Source organism: Pinus tabuliformis, chromosome 1_1, assembly GCF_031772625.1.
Source record: "Pinus tabuliformis cultivar Carrire ecotype Pingquan chromosome 1_1, CPIR1, whole genome shotgun sequence".
In the NCBI taxonomy this organism is placed as follows: domain Eukaryota; kingdom Viridiplantae; phylum Streptophyta; class Pinopsida; order Pinales; family Pinaceae; genus Pinus; species Pinus tabuliformis.
The window spans coordinates 878,319,289-878,336,199 of record NC_142297.1 but is presented as its reverse complement, the minus strand read 5'-3'; the positions used below and the strand labels follow the sequence as shown (position 1 = coordinate 878,336,199).

At 42.0% G+C, this 16,911-nt stretch overlaps 1 pseudogene; it reads left to right on the top strand.

The window, feature by feature from the left end:
* Positions 1-1,349: 1,349 nt before the first annotated feature.
* Positions 1,350-1,802, top strand: LOC149217135 (sucrose synthase pseudogene; annotated as a pseudogene).
* The last annotated feature ends 15,109 nt before the right edge of the window (positions 1,803-16,911 follow it).

Sequence of the window (16,911 nt, the reverse complement as noted above, 5' to 3'; positions counted from 1 at the left end):
TTTTGCTATGGGAGGTGCATCATGATGATAGGAACATGCTCAGCAAGTTTTAGATCGATCCAATCTATCGTTCGGGAGCAATGGGGAAAACAAGTCTTCGTCCTGTGAAAATTCAGCAGCAGCAGCTTGAGGGTGCAGATCTGAACGTGGAAACGAACTCCTGCAGCTTAGATCCGGCTAGAGGATACCTGCACAAGAAAAATAACCACACATCAGACAACAAAGAGCTTATAGCACAAAGGATCCATCATGCAACCACCGAAACAGATGCATGCAACAGCAAAAAGCACCTCACAGCAACCATTTGACTTCAGGTACGTGACTAAAACTCATTCCTCTGATTGCATGAATGTAATTCAGAAACAACATGAGCAATGAGATGGTTGGGATTACAAAAATTGGTGGCCAGCTAACTAGCCACCCTCATCCAGTTCAACAGCACTCGGTGGGTGAATAAGACACGTGCGCTCAGCCATCTCAGGAGGAAATTGGGAAACAAGTAATGGTGACTGTTTGACCTTCAACGTGATTGATGGAGTGATCACAGGTAGGAAATATGATGATTTGTGGCAAGCACTTCCGTCTGCATGGCCAGCACATGTTTTTGCCACCTCACCACAAATCACGCAGCAACTAAAGAAGGCTCGGCTGAAACTCACGAACTGCTGTTCATCTGCACTTTCCACATCCTCAACTGAAGTGTGCACAATCGGTTAACCTATCGTCCTCCACTGAGTTTTTTTTACCTGTCTTCGAGATTCTGCTGCGTATCAGGCTCGCTCAGAGGTGCAGGGGCGCTCTACAGGCATTTCTACAGGAAGCTGCGCTACAGGAAACCCAGCATACGAAGAAGCTTGGACTGTTCACGTCGAGGGTGGCAATTCTCAGTGAGGTAGGCCTGAACATAACTTTCCCATGCAAATAATTCAAAAGGTGGTGAATTCGACGTGTTGAGGGGGTAGGGAAAATGTGAATGCAAGTCTGTCTATGAATTCAAAAGCCATTTTCTTATTGCTGCCTGGAATTGTCTTCGTGGTCTGCATGCGAGATTTTCTCTAGGGTCTTGAATTAAAATCCCTCTTGTAGAAAAATTGAGACACTGTCAAGGCTCACTGGTGAAAATTTGTGAATTTTATATGACTGTGTGCATAACAGAGACGTAGCTCTGCGCTATGTGTAGAGAAATCTCGAAGTCCTCCTTCTGTACATGAGCAAGCAAGTTCAGAACAACAAAAACAGAGTTTTTTACCATGCCAGGAGGGTTCATTAGAAAAGAACCTTCGGACTCCAAGAAATTACGGGAAACCCCTGAGGTGGTGGACTTGTTTTCCCATGCATTGGAGAATGAAATGTTGCTGAGAATAAAACATCAAGGATTGGACATCAAACCTGAAATTATTGTGGTGACTCGGTTGATTCCTGAGGCCTATGGTACAACATGCAATCAACAAATTGAAAGAATTGGTGGAACACAACATTCAAGGATACTCTGGGTACCCTTTAGAACAGAAAAAGGAGTTCTGCAGAAATGGGTCTCTCGATTTTATGTGTGGCCTTACTTGGAAAGATTTTCAGAGGATGTATTAAATGAAGTAACAACAGAGCTAAAAGGTCAACCTGATCTGATCATTGGAAATTACAGTGATGGAAATTTAGTTGCATCTCTGATTTCACATAGACAAGGAATCACTCAGTGCAACATAGCCCATGCTGTGGAGAAGACCAAATACCCAGATTCAGACATATACTGGAAAAAATATGAAGAAAAATACATTTCTCTTGCCAGTTTACTGCAGATCTAATTGCAATGAATCATGCAGATTTTATTATCACTAGCACATATCAAGAGATTGCTGGAAGCAAGGATATTGTTGGATAGTATGAGAGCCACACTGCTTTCACCCTTCCTGGTCTTTATCGTGTGGTTCATGGAATTGATGTTTTTGATCCCAAATTCAACATTGTTTCTCCTGGAGCAGACATGCAGATTTATTTCCCTTATACAGAGAAGCAGCATCGTCTTACTGCTTTACATGGTTCAATTGAGGAACTCTTGTTCAATCCTGAACAGACAACTGAACACATGTGTATTTTGAATGACCGTAAAAAGCCCATTATCTTTTCTATGGAAAGACTCGATAGAGTGAAAAACATGACAGGACTAGTTGAATGGTTTGCAAAGAACAAACACTTGAGGGATACTGTCCTCCACGTTCTGGGGAGGAAACCATACATAGAATTCCCATTCTGATCAGTGCACAAGCCAAAACAGAGCGTGAGGAAGAAAGATATTGAGGCAGAGAAGAAAACTAAGGGTAAGGAAGCTAAGGGAACAAAAACCTAGGGCAAACCATCACAGGAAAAGTCACAGGAAAAGCCACAGGAAAATCAAAGAGGAAAAGCAAGAAAGAAAAAGAAGGAAGAAACAGAGAGAAAAAAACAAGTTTAATCCCTGGAAATTGTTGCAGGTTTCAGGAACACAATGTGGAAAGGGGGCCTCCCAACACAAGCAGAAGGGTCCCTACCAAGTTCCCTGGCATCCTCACATCCATCCCCTCCATGAACACTCATTTTTTCAGGGTTTGGACACATTCTAGTCATGGTTCAACCTTCTACAGGAAGTTCTGTATTGCTACCAGAAACATCCTGTAGAGCCTTTGGGCAGGCCAGAATCAATTATGGAGAGGGATTTGAAGCTTGAAGTCTGTTGAGGGGGAATGCAACCACTCTTTTCTTCCATCCTCCACTAGTTTCATCTCCTTTCACCACCATTGCCACCATCTGATTGAATATACTTGCACAATCATACCAAAGCTGAAACTTCTCTAGGAAAAGGAGCACAGGCAGTGGGAAGAAGCTAAGAGAAAAGCATGGTTTCATGACTGAGAAAAGGACATCACTTCAGAAGCTTAGCATGACAGGGAGGCCACCAGGGCCATCAAAGATGAGGAGATAGATTAGTTGCTCAGAGGATGAGCAACACTTTCAGTAGGGGGCTGATGATGAGCCCCAAAAATGGATAATTATATGGGCTCATTCAACCTCCTAATTCGACTTAATCCACCATTCTAATTAGTTTATTGCATGTTTTTTATTATATTTATGCTAATAGAGTGAATTGGGTTAGTCATTATGCCAACAAGTCTAATGTGTGCTTTGTGTAGTCTTTTTGGTCAATTTGGAGACAAAATCAAAGGTCTTAATGAGCACTTGGTAGCCAAATTCGTGGGAGAACAAGGGAGAGGATTTTTAGGAAGGTGTCCCCTTCATTTATGGGCCCTTACCTCGAATTCTCCACCATCATCTCGGAGTTCAAGGGCCACCAAATCGATTATCACAAGGGCAGCCAAGCAAGTCAAGTAGGACTGTTGTTAACTACAAGTTTTGGGCAGTCGAGTCCCTAAAGTTTAGGAGGACTATTGGGGTCCTCAATTTGTATAAATAAGAAGGCTTAGGGCCCCATTTTGGTTAGCCAGTAGTTAGTCATTTTGAATTCATTTTGTAGTCATTTTGTAGTTCGATTTTTAGGCAGTAGATTAGCTTTGCTTTCATCACATTTTCAAGTTCTCCTTGTGGACAGTTTTTGGAATGTAACATTTCTTTTGATCAATAAAGATGAATCCAGCTTTGCACCAGCTCTAAATCTCTCTTAGGAGGCTGTAGCTCTTGGGGTTGGGCCCATCTCAAGTGCCCAGTACCTCCTTTGTTTATCTTTATGTGTTTTTTGCTGCATTGTTAGAATAAAATCTGCTATTTAGATTTAAATCTTGCTTTGTTATTTAGATTGCTTTTGATGGTTAAAAAGGATTTTCATGTTTAGATTTAGTTGATAGGTTAATAGCAGGAAAAAGCTCTAAGAAAATGGTCAACAACACTCTCAGTTTCATCTCATCCTTATTGGATCAGGGGCTGGAATTGAAGAAACAGTGCTGCCCCAAAAAAAACACTAGTTTGCTTGACCATGCAATCCTTAGTGTACTGTTTTCATTTACAGAAGTTAGTTATGGGTTCAGATCTCTGAAATGTTTCTTTGCATGATTGATGTACATGGTTTTCTTTCCAAATAAAGCTGCTGTTCATTCGTTTTATTGACAGTTAGATTAGATTACCTAGGACTTTGATTATTTGTAAGACTTCGTTGATTCGGTTAAATGTACACCGTGCAAGGCATCTCTACCACTCTCTCATCCTCCTAAGCTTCATCAGAGCCAGCTGTTCCATCTCCTAGCTAGGTTCCTCATCTCACACCTGTCATTTTGCCCACGTAACCCTACCTTCTTGCTCCATCATTTTCTTAGCCTTCTTTAAGCCAAGTCAGCCAAGTCAGCGTTCTACACCCTCTCACCACTCCATCCACCAGTCCCTGGGTCACTCCAGGCCCCTATCCTACCTTCCTATCCATTCATGCATCTTACCTCACTCACCCATCCTCTAAAATCCACTTTTTAAACATCCTGTAGAAATTTCTGAACATCCTGTAGAAATCTATGAACATCCTATAGAACCCCTACAGACTTCCTGTAGAAGCTCACAAATGAGGTTTCTTGATAGCCAAACTTTGTGAAACTCTCTGGAAGGGTGTTAGGGACTCCTTAGACCCTCTTTGAGCCTTCCCAACCTCTTCCAAGCATTTCTCCTCCTTGATCCACCCCTGCACAGTCAAAGAACAGTGAAAGCATATGCATGATGAAACTGGCAACTTAATCAAAAATACAAAAAGATGTTTTCTTCAGATAGAGGTAGTCTAGACACACGTATTTTACCTTCATAGAAGTAATGGCATCTCTTTCAGTAGTTTGCATTCTCTCCTTTGCATCAGTAGGACTAGCTGGTAGAATTAGGGTTTGCTAGGGTTTGTGTTTTCCTTTAGTTTTTCAATCTCTTTTCACAAATAGATTAGCTTCCTTCGAGTTAGCTTTCATCCATCAATTAAAGAGCTTCTTCTAAGAGCTCATAGAAGTTGGCTTAAGCTCCTAGCGGACTTGTGCCAGCTGACTAAGTGACAGTTGTGGCAAGAGCTAGTACTTGTGCATACAACACTGTCACTTCCAAGTTTGTTACGAACTACCGGGTTGATAAAATTAAAGAAGGGAGTCTCAGGAGTTGCAACATTATTGCTGCAATACTGGGGTCATAATAGGTCTCGGATGTCCCTTGCAGTTCCTGCTGATAAGATCTAGGTTCATGTGGCCTCCTTTGGTTCATATAGTAGAGTGATTTAGTGGCTCGTTTTTCCCTCTGATATGCAGCTTTGATTCCAGGCAAGGAAGGGCACTGATTCGTAGGATGGTATTCTTCACAGATGAAACACACTTCTAGGGATTGCATTGGACATTCGTCCCTAGGATGCTTTCTAGTGCACCTAGGACAAAAGATGGCCAAAGCACTCTTGGCTTCCTCTTGCTTCTTTTGGATCCACATGGTATCCAATTGCATCGATGACAGGTAGAAAAACTCAGTGGAGGACGATATGTTAACCGATTGTGCACACTTCAGTTGAGGATGTGGAAAGTGCAGATGAACAACAGTTCGTGAGTTTCAGCTAAGCCATCTTTAGTTGCTGCGTGATTTGTGGTGAGGTGGCAAAAACATGTGCACTGGCTTTTTTCGAACTGCAGTGATGTTATGAACTACATGTCTTCTTCTATCTGTTAATCATTTGATGTCCTGTGCGCTGGAGTTCAACACGTCTACCACTGCCTGTGTTTTTCAACTTCCACGTGAATGACTATACACGCATGCTGCGTGATTTTTGCCTGGATGAGTGCAATCAAATATGGCTAGCTTCCTGGCTGAATCCCCCCATCTCATTCGTTCATGCAGTGCTTAGATTAGATTCATGCAATAGAGGAACAAGTTTTAGTCACGTCCCTGAAGTCAAATGGTTGCTGTGAGATGATTTTTGCTGCTGCATGCATCTGTTTCAGTGGTTGCATGATGTCTCCTTTGTGCTATAAGCTCTTTGCTGTCTGATGTGTGGTTATTTTTCTTGTGCAGGTATCCTCTAGCTGGATCTAAGCTACAAGAGTTCATTTCCACGTTCAGATCTGCACCCTCAAGTTGCTGCTGCTGAATTTTCACAAGACCGAAACTTGTTTTCGCCATTGCTCCTGAACAATAGATCGGATCGATCTGAAACTTGATGAGCATGTTCCTATCATCATGATGCACCTCCCATAGCAAAATTACGAGCAATGGATGCACAAATTTCGAGAAAAATGGAAAATGGCTGAAGATTTCAGAGATCAATTTCTCAAAAACCGTGCATCGGAATTGGCTGAAACTGCTTGGGTAGGTTACTATCACCCATATGCATCTCCCTGTGAAAAAAGTTTTGAAATGGATGCACGGATATGGAGAAAATGCAAAAATGGCTGACGGTGATGGAGGCAGATTTCTTGGAAACCGTGCACCAGAATGAGCTGAAATTTCTTGGGCATGTTGCCATTGTCCCTATACAATTCCCTGTAAAACGGTTTTTCAAATGGATGCATGGTTTTCAATTTATGGCAAAAACAAATTTTGTTCTATGTATTTTTTCTTTAAAGCAGTCTGCAAGTTTTTGCATGGAAATAAAAACTGAGCTTTGGCTGTGATGCAGGCATGGAGATGATGGAGGAGGAGTTTGAAGATTGCAAGAGAACTTCTGAACCCTTGAGGAAGCTATCATGTTTGCCAAAATAGCTTTTTCAAATCCATTTCTAGCTTCCTGTATAAATCCTCTAATTTCTACAGGAACTTCCTGTAGAATACACAGTTTTGAGGAAAGAAGTACAATGAGATGGAAAAAATGATGGAGAAGGGTGAGGGATGGAAACATGGATGCTTGCAAGCCTCATGGAAAGATTCTCGGCCTTCAGGTCCTCTTCAGAGATCAATTTTGGCTCGTTTGTAGGCTTCCTGTAGAAGACACAGAACTTCCTGTAGAAGACACGGAACTTCCTTTAGAAATTCCTGAAACATCCTGTAGAACCCCTGCAAACTTCCTGTAGAAGCTCACGAATGAGGTTTCTTGATAGCCAAACTCTGTGATACTCTCTGGAAGGGTGTTAGGGACCCCTTAGGCCCTCTCTGAACCTTCCCGACCTCTTCTAAGCATTTCCTCTCGCCAATCCACCTCTGCACAGTCAAAAACAGTTAAATTGTATGCATGATAATTGTGACAACTTATTCAAAAATACAAAAAGATGTTTTCTTCAGATAGTGATAACTTAGACACATGCATTTTACCTTCCTAGAAGTCAATGGCATCTCTTTCAGTAGCTTGCATCCTCTTTTTCACATCAGTAGGGCTAGCTGGTAAAATTAGGGTTTGCTAGGGTTTGTATTTCCTTTCCGCTTTCCAGTTTCTTTCTGCAAGTAAATTAGCCCCTTTGAGTTAGATTTGATTCATCAGTTAAAATGCTTCTTCTAAGAGCTCATAGAAGTTGGTTTACGCTCCTAGTGGACTTGTGCCAGCTGACCAAGTGACAGCTGCGGCAAGAGATAGTACTTGTGCATACAGCACCGTCGCTTCCAAGTTTGTTACGAACTACCGGGTTGATAAAATTAAAGAAGGGAGTTCTAGGAGTTGTAGCACTATTGCTGCAATACTGGTGCCCACCAGCAGTCACCTGAAGCTCTACACATGTGGGCCGACCACATGACTAACTGACCGAAGGACAGTCTCACCGCTCTAGGCAGTTGAAAGAGAGCGCGAGATGTTAAATCAGTCTGTGGGGAAGCTACGCAACAATCAGGGGGCGCGTTGAATTGGTATGTCACGAGGGTTGTGGTTGCACAGAAGGGGCTGCGCTGCTGCATGGACAAGTAGAGAGGTGACTGTTGCTGACACTATTCATGACAAGATGTCTAATTTATGGCAAAAGGGAGCGTGCGGCAGGCAATTAAGAGACAGTATGAGCCAGATCTAGAACGATCTGCCAGAGGCTTAATGTTACGGTACCAGAAAAGGAGGGAACCGACGAATTTGAATTTCAAAATGCTTATAAATCACAGGGGGGCACCCGCCGAACGATCTCCAATTTTGAGGAAAGTAAGCTATTTTGCCTTCCTGCCAATATCGAATTGTTCATTAATTATGCTCAAGGAGTAAGCCCAAGGGTTGTGATATGACCAATGGAGATGCAAGACTCTCTAGACAGTATGGTGTCAACGGTCATGGGCACCGTGCAGAGTTCAACACCAATGGTGGGGGATGTGGCGGAAATTCTTAGAAACGAAGTAGAACTGGTCCGGATGCCGCTGCCTAACCCATGGGCTGGCCGGTGAACCATAGAGGATAAGGAAAAGACTGTAAATATGGAGAAAAATGATGGAATTGCAGTTAACATTTCGTCTCTAATGCACCTTGAAGATTGGGATCTCGCGGATAGCAACAATTGTCTTGCAAAATTGCAACACAAGATGCAGTAGATAGTGTGTATAGGAGACCAAAAATTGGAAACTTGCTGCGTTGGCACAAAGAATTCCTGTATGCAGCACCCCAGCTTGAGCTAAAATCCTATGAGGGGGTGCTCTATGTTAACTGAGTAGAGCAGAATGGGCATCATCGGTTGTGCGAATTAGTGGAGGCAATGGAGCAGGAGCTAGAAGAAGAGTTGCAGGAGACAAAGAGGGAGCAGCAGAAAAAAGTGCATCACTCATAGGTATGGTGGACCGTGAAGCCTAGGCAGCACATATCGTCGCACCGATGAGTGACTCGAGACGAGTCACGATGATTGTGTTGGGGGCCTGTTGGGTAGTGGAGGCCCCGCGTAATGGTTTTGGTTCTTAAAGCCTAAACGTTTGGGTAATAATATTGTAAATCTCCTAAATGCACGGAGCGCAAAATGTAAGAGGTTGAGTCAAGGGGTTGTCTGCCCAAAAATAATATAGAATAATAGGAAGTCAGTTGGCCTGATAGAGCGAGGCTCTAAGGGCAGAAAGCAGGTTTTTTGACTAGATCTAAGGTGTTATGGGTTGGTGAAAGTAATCGGTGTTCTGTGTCTATAAGTTTGAGTCAAGGATGTTAGTGGGTAGATAGAGGCTCCACAACTGTGTGCACGGAGGCCCAATAGAGTCCGCAGCTGTGTGTGCAGACCCCTGCAGCTGTGTGCGCAGGGCAGAAAGAAGATTGTACTGAAACGAAGATATTAATAAGGATAAGTTGTTTCTAGAATATCATGAACCTATTGTATTCTGGTTTATGCATTTGTTATATCAGTTTGTTATATGAGTTTATGATTGCACGCACTAGGTTTTATTGTTAAATGTTTGCTTAATGACTGTAATAAGAAGATCAGATCTGTAACAATTTCATTAATAAGAAAGTGCACCTACGCAGATCTACGCGAAAGCCTGATAGCAGTACAGAGTAACATGAAGGTACTGGAAGGTTCACAAACCCTCCCAACCACATCAAGACATCCCAAGGGTGTGAAAACCTAGTTCCAGCACCCTCCCCTGCTACCTCAGGTCAGAACTCAATCCACGCTCCACAGACTGTTGCCAAAATGGCTGGTAGTTACAGGATTTGTTTGGCTAATAACTCCTCCAAACCTGGGTCAGTGTTATAGACATTTTTGGGCACCACAACCCCAATCATACATGTCCATAAACCAAGGGCTCCTAAGTCCCTAAAAGTGTTGTTGCATACCCTAAAAGAACAAGGTCAGCTGATTACATCATCTCCCAGAAGTTCTCCACAGGAAACTACTCAGAACTGGTCAAAACTGGACCATATAGGTTGCTCAAGGCTAAGGGTGCGATGCATCCCACCTACCCAATGTAAAGGGTGCGATTCATACTGAAAATCCCTTCTATAGGGTGCGATGGGCGAGAGTGTACAAATGGCAGAGACAGTTTGCGAGGTGGATGATCATAGAATCTTTCAGAAACTTCTCCTATGACACTTGCCTCTCTGAATTCGCCCAGGGATGAGTAGGAGATCATCAATCCCCAAGTGGAATCAAGAACTATTAGAGAGAGGACACTAATCAAAATCCCAGAAGCTGACTCACCCCCCTACAATCATCTATATATGGATCCCTCATCCCAAAGATCCAGAGGCTGGAATTTTGTATCTTGTAAGGAAGTGATGTTGGTTTCTTGGTGGAATATCATAGTGTTTGGTGATCTAAGCTTTTCATGAGGTGAGAGAAGGGCTTTCATGCTAGAGGATGACGTTGGGTCAGAACAATTGGTTGTAATCCTCTTTGCTATTCTTGATATTAATAAAGCTATTCAAGTTTTCCTCCACATTCTTGTATGTTTGATGATATATGCATTTGTGTGGTCAATATATATATGGTCCTATATTTTTTATGATTGTTGATCTCTATTCTTCGATAGTATTATGCTGCTTTGATTCCACAGGTGCTCTTTGAAGCTGGGTAGACAAAGGAGAAGTGGCAAGGATCTGTCAGAAGGGAGAGGAACTGAGCAAGGAACCAAGCGCAAGACTGAGGTTGGTGTCCTTCATTCCCCTCTTATCTACTTCTCATAAAGGAAAATGAAAGTAGTTTTAGTTTGTTTGTTTCTAAGATAGCTACCAGTCTTAGTGGGACTAGTAGCTCCGAGTGGACACTAGATTTCCTGATAACAAAATGGCGACTCCACTGGGGAGCGAATAGATTGTTTGCTTGTCTATATTTGTTTGTTTTATAAACTTACAGACGGAGCCTAAAGTCAAGTCAGCTAACCTTCGAACTACATTTGTTATGCAAGTGCAAAGTAGATTAATGCTGCTTTAGTCTATCTCCGGGTTTTGTTTATAAACTGAACAATCGATTTGCAAACCTTCTAATTGCCCTAGTGGTGGCTCTAGTAACCTCATTAGATCAGCCTCTATGATTTCTATTTACTGTACATCACTTGCTCAGCCTAAATCCCTGAACTGAGTTGCAAACTGTGACCAGGAACTGAGTTGAAGTCTTGTCTCTGGACCATCGCACCTTCTCCTCTTGGGAATTTGGATGCATCGCACCTCCCGTGTGCCGTAGGTGCACTGCATCGCACTTTCCCTGTGTTACAAGTGTGCTGATCAGATAAGACCTCTTCTGATCTCAGATTTTGGTTTCTGTGTTCACTCTCTTCAGCTTTATTCAAGAGTTTTGCTATCTGTGATCAGTATACCACTATGGAAACTCCCTTCCTTTTTATCATTCCACCTCCATTGTGCAAGGAAATGTGAATTTTTTTATGTACTGTGTGCCATTTTCAGTTCTCTTTTACAAAGAAGTAGCATAATCGAACTGTCGTCTTCTAATTTGAAAGTGTCGCAAGTGTCGTTTTCAGTCAAGGAAAAGAATTCGATTGTTCTCGACGATCGATTATACGGTTACTATTGTTTTTTATTTGAATTAGTAATTTTTCAAGTGTCGAAAGTGGTTTTCAATTCAAAATAGCAAAGGGTCGTCATTATCTTCCTTTCGTTTCTGAAAAGAAATTTGTTAGTACTGTCGCTTTGAAAAGATAATTCAGATTTGTACTTAGCATTCTTCTTGTCATTCACACATTAAGAAAGCTGAAAACAAATACGTGCATGTCCATTTACATTTAGACTGCTTGTTGGTTTGATTTAGGATAGTGCATTTAGTGTGTGCTCTCTGCTCTATGTTGAAAGAATATCATCTCTCTTTCTTTAGTAGCTAGGATTTTCATTGCAAAAAGAAGATTAAATGATTGTTTATCATCTTAGATTGCATTTTAGGAATTATATCTACATCACGCGGTGAACCTGAAAGGAAAATTTCTTAAGAAAGATCAACTGTAAAATAAATTCAATGAACATAAAAACGCTTTGGAACCTAACACACAACATCTAGAAGTATAGGCTAGAGACGTATTCCAGCGTTGTAAAGCCTGGTAATTGTCACTTTCACTGTTGGTTGGGTGATTCCTCCTCTTTGAGACAACAAGTGCTAGTACGGACTTGTGCTCCCACATACCGTCAAGTATATATTGGGAGACCACAATAGACTATATCCTTTATCCATAGGAAGCCATGTCTGTCGCCCTATCGATCGCAATTCACTGAACACAACATTCGGGAAGATTGACTGCCGTACTGTAAAAAGTATTCTGCAGTTTTGCGATTGGTTTGGTAATCCCTCTATCTAGATTTCCAGAGTAGTCTCTTTCATTCCTTTTCAGACTCCTTAAAGGAAAAGGTCCATCTGAGCACTTGTCACTTCAGGCTCATTAAAAATCGAAGGCGACTAGAGTCATCTTTTGTTTTTTCTCGACTCTTAAAATTGAAAAAACAAGTTGTGTCAAAGCGTCTAAAATTCATCTAATTCAGAGACATTTTAACCTTTATTTTTAGTTTATCGAGTAATCCGCAATTGTGGAAGAAAGTCAATTGAAACCTCATCATTCACGGAGACTTACGAGTCAACCGTCTTTGTCCCCAGAATCAAAACTATTCTGGACAAAGCGAACTCTTTTAACCGGCTTAAAATCCCCTGGTCTGGTTGGGACAATTGTTCCGACACCCTCGGAGACTCCGGTTACTCCAAACATTTCCGGTACCCCTGCCTTTACAGAAGAACTTCCGCAGCCACTAAAGGAAAGTAGAACTGATCCTAGTATACCTGAACTGGCTCCATCTATAGCTGATTCGGAAGGTGTTGTTCCCCAAACATCAGTCGCTGCAGAATCTATAGCTTCTTCGGCACCGGAAATATTTTATGGACCTAACGGTCTACCTCTTCCACCTGGTTTGATTGCTATAGAAGAGATTGTGGACGATCCACCATCTAGTACTCCATCGCATTTTGGATTTGGGATCACTCTATATCCCTCTTCATTAGAAATTAGTCTACCGTTATCGGCAGTTCCTGTAGAATCGCTAGGAAACCTTTTGGATAGACTAGATATGTCTGAACAACCATCGACATCTAGGACTGTGTCATCTGACACAACAGTGGTAGAACTTCCTGCTGCCACTCCGACAATGTTCGTTGGCATACCATCTGTCGCAACTAGCTCTTAATCACTAGATGGAATCCATCCAGAGGCTATTTCGACAATATGGTCTATTCCCATTTGTTCGTCTGGCATAATATCTAGAATCTCTTATGTTGAGTCTCAGCAAATTGATCCTTCGCAGTGTGAATTTGGGCAGTCCGGTCTTGAAAGGCAAATCATTCCATTAAGCACCAGACTACCACCGTATGGGGGGAAATATGCCCTTTCATTGTCTCCTCCGGGAGGTCAAACATACAAGGGTTCGCAACAGAATTCAGGTTATGCTGGAATTACATCTAGTGGTTGGATACCAATACTGCCTCAACAACCAAGAGTTGTATACTCAATGCAACAAAGTATGCCTATGTCAAATATCCCCACTACACTAGCTATTGTGACAGTGTCGCAAGTACAAGCGTTACCTGTTGTATGCCAACCTCAAGTCTCTCAGGTCGTAATCCAACAGCCCCTTGTCCCTGCGACACCACCACAATCATCGGTTAGTGGCTCCTTAACTGGAGTGACCCAGGCTCAAACGGGTACCATTACCCCTCATCTCGGTCAAACAACCAGTATTGGACAACAGCAGATGGTCTCACAACCATGGCTGGTGCAATATCAATAACCACAATTCCAACAAGTTTACCAAGGATCTGAGCACCAAGTCTTTGCAAGTAATGGGCAGCCATATATTCAAAACGGACAACATCAACCATTTCATAATGGTTATGCCCATTAACCTTATCAAAGTTATCAGCATCAAATGCACTATGCTAATATGCAAAGACCCACTGCTCAGGCAATCCCATCTTATCCTGGGTATGCTTCACTGAACCTGAATCAACAGTTGCCCTTCGTGGCAACTTTAGAGTTACCAGATCTAAACCGGCTAACAAACGATCCAATTGCTTACGCCCCTTGGTGGCTAGCGATTCCTCATAAACATCCATAAGGTATTCCTAAATTTAATGGAAATCAGGGTGAAGATCCGTCGAATCATGTGATGACCTTTCATCTATAGTGTTCATCTAATACTCTAAACGATGATTCGATTAGGCTTCACCTTTTTCATTGAATGTTAACTGGTCCGACAATAAAATGGTATATCGAATTGCCTAGAGCTTCGTTTGATAACTTCAGTCCCTAGCCACAACCTTTTTAACCCATTTTCAGTTACCCATAAGGTACGAAACGGGAACAGAGCTTCCTACCAATTTCAAGCAAACGATAGCCACTCACATATCCGATCATATTCATGACTGGCGACGTCATCATAGAATGGTAAAAACATATGTTCCTGATCAGCTGTTAGCTGAATGGTTTATTAAGACATTGTTACCTTCTATTACGGAAGATGTGGCAAAGGGAGGGGTCATCATTAAAGAGCAAGTAATTTCTCGTGTGCAATATTTAGACTTGATCTATACTCAGTCTGGCATGCTCTACGATAAAATCCCTGATGCTCCTAGACCAGAATTTTCCGTTCCTCCCTCTCCTAAATCAAACAAAGACTCTCATGCTGGGGACGGTGTGATAGGAACGACCAGCACGAAAACCATAAAGGCTAAGTCGAAGAAGGCCCGTACGGTTTTAGGTCAAAATGAAAATGAAGAACTTCTTGCCTCGGAAGTAAATGCCGTATCGACTAACAAAGGCAAAGAAACCAAGCAACCAGGAGGCAACAAGAAAAATAAAGGGAAGAAGAAGAAATAGGAGGATTTGTCCCCTGAAAACCCTTCTGCAAACCCTTCTGGAGATAGGAAACCAAATAGTCCATGCCTTATATGTGATGAGGATCATTAGACAAGAGAGTGTTCGTATAAAGCTGAGCTTAGAAAATTCTTCAATAATTCAAAAACCTCGACAGTATTGACTGATCCGTTTCCAAATCCAGGAACAAATCTGGTTGCTAGTGACAATGCTTCCACGCCCCAAGTGCTAATGTTGTCGATTTCGAAGCAGCAAAACGATGCTTTGATATTGACAAGGAATAAAGATTACGGGAATCCACAGCTGTCAGACAACAAGGCCAATGATCAACCTAGTAGTTCGACAACAACTTCGACCGAAGTTGTGCCACCCATCATTCCTGAACTAATGATAAAGCCGCCAAAGGGAGTAGTACACAAGTCGACATTTAATCCTCGTGCTAGAGCAGCACAACATTATAATATAGTGGAGGATCTGGCCCAATCGCCATCCGCTATGTCGACACTTGAGGTACTGAAAAATTTCCCCTCTCAAAAGCAGGCTTTACTATCAGTGATAGGTAGGATTGACCCAACGGATTCCAATATTGTGTCCTTTAATCACCAAGGATATGACCCTCAATTACCAGCTCAACTAGCTTTCCTTATTCAAGTGAAATCCCTCAACAAAACTGTTCATCGAACAATTATTGATGAGGGGGCATCTACATGTATTATGTCGATGAGTTGCTGGAAAACTTTAGGATCTCCACCCTTGTCGCGATCTTCAACAACATTAAAAGCATTTGATGGATGAACATACACCCCATATGGGATTTTAAGTAACTTGCAAGTTGAACTGGGGGGGAAAACAGTAGAAATAGATGTTGAAGTAATTGACGGAAACCTCGATTACAACATCCTATTGGGAAGGCCTTGGATATATGCTATGGCAGCCGTTGTGTCGACCTACTTTAGGAAGATTGCATTTCCCTTTCAAGGAGGAATTACAATCGTCAACCAACAAACATTTCTCCCCAACAGTTCACAAGTTATGGGAAGCATTCCGATGATCCATGGAAGCCCTCATTCGCTTCAAAGTATCGAAGTGGACCTGTTAAAAGACCATATATTAATGGTGACTTTTGCCCTACCGCCTCCAATCAATCTGGCGGAAGTGGCAACTGTGGGAACCTACAATATGATATCTTCTATTCAAAAGATCTCTGAAAATGATATTAACATGGATCATCTGCAGGTATTGCCTCCAAGCCCAATAGAAATCTTGTAGCAATCAATGTTTTCGGCATGGGAGGCGAACCCAAATCAACGCTCATCAAGCATTTGGATAGATAGGTCTAAAGAATATGGTACCCCTTCAGATCCTTGGTTGCAAGTACATTATACAGACGAAGGAATTGTTCAATCAATGATGATTGACGAGGCACCATGGGAAGATTACCACCATCATTCCCATCTTCTGGATTACAAAGAAGATACTCCTAGTGACCTTCATTGTCCCTCGGTTTTTGATTTTCTATCAAATACTGTAAACACGGTGGATTCCGAGCGAAACTTGTCCAATATTGAAGAGACTATCGCCATAAATATCTCAACCAAAACAGATGTTATAGAGAATATTCATGTCAGAAAATCTTATTCCCCTTTAGAATTGGAAATATATCACGCTCTTTTTCGCGAATTCAGAGATGTCTTTGCTTGGTCGTATGATGAAATGCCAGGCATTGACTCAAGCATAGTTGAACACAAAATTAAGATGTATCCAGATGTCAAACCAGTACGACAACGGCTACGGCAGGTGCACCCCAAGAAAGCAGCTTCCATCAAGGCAGAAGTTGAAAAACTTCTCCATGCTGGTTTTATTTACCTGGTTCCTCTAACCGATTGGGTATCGAATATTGTTCCTGTAATGAAAAAACAAGGAACGATTAGAGTGTGCATTGATTATAGGGATGTAAATCAAGCTTGTCTGAAAGACAACTACCCTACACCCTTCATTGACTAGATAATTGATGAATGTGTCAGATGTGAAATCTTTTCATTTATGGATGGATTTTCCAGGTATAATCAAATAAATATCCACCCACAGGACCAGTCAAAGACTACATTTATTTGTCCGTGGGGCACATTTGCATATCGCAAGCTACCCTTTGGTTTAAAGAACGCAGGGGCAACATTTCAGAGGGCAATGAATTATGCCTTCCATGACATCAAAAACACCATTCAACCATATCTCGACGATCTTCCGGCT